General features: G+C 25.6%; 1 protein-coding gene across 1 annotated transcript in view; it reads right to left on the bottom strand.

Annotated features, from left to right (window-relative positions):
- The window catches only part of LOC119590823 (protein fuzzy homolog), a gene marked incomplete in the record, with an annotated part of 14,228 nt that overhangs the window by 11,043 nt on the left and 2,958 nt on the right, over nucleotides 1-227 (bottom strand).

Here is a 227-nt window from a genome sequence, read left to right on the forward strand (position 1 = left end):
TAGTTTTTCCTCTGTGCTCACTCAAAGGACAGACAGCTTTATTTTTTATTTTCTTTCTATATTATATTAGGTATTTGACAAGTGGTATATGCTTTTTGAACAACTTTAAATTGTGATAATATTTTTGAAATCAATATTATAAATGTTGAATCCTCTGTGTACTTTAATAATGGACTGAATTTGAAGAATGCTTTGGTTAATATATACATAATATAATACACACAAAC

Source organism: Penaeus monodon, chromosome 27 (assembly GCF_015228065.2).
Source record: "Penaeus monodon isolate SGIC_2016 chromosome 27, NSTDA_Pmon_1, whole genome shotgun sequence".
Lineage (NCBI taxonomy): Eukaryota > Metazoa > Arthropoda > Malacostraca > Decapoda > Penaeidae > Penaeus > Penaeus monodon.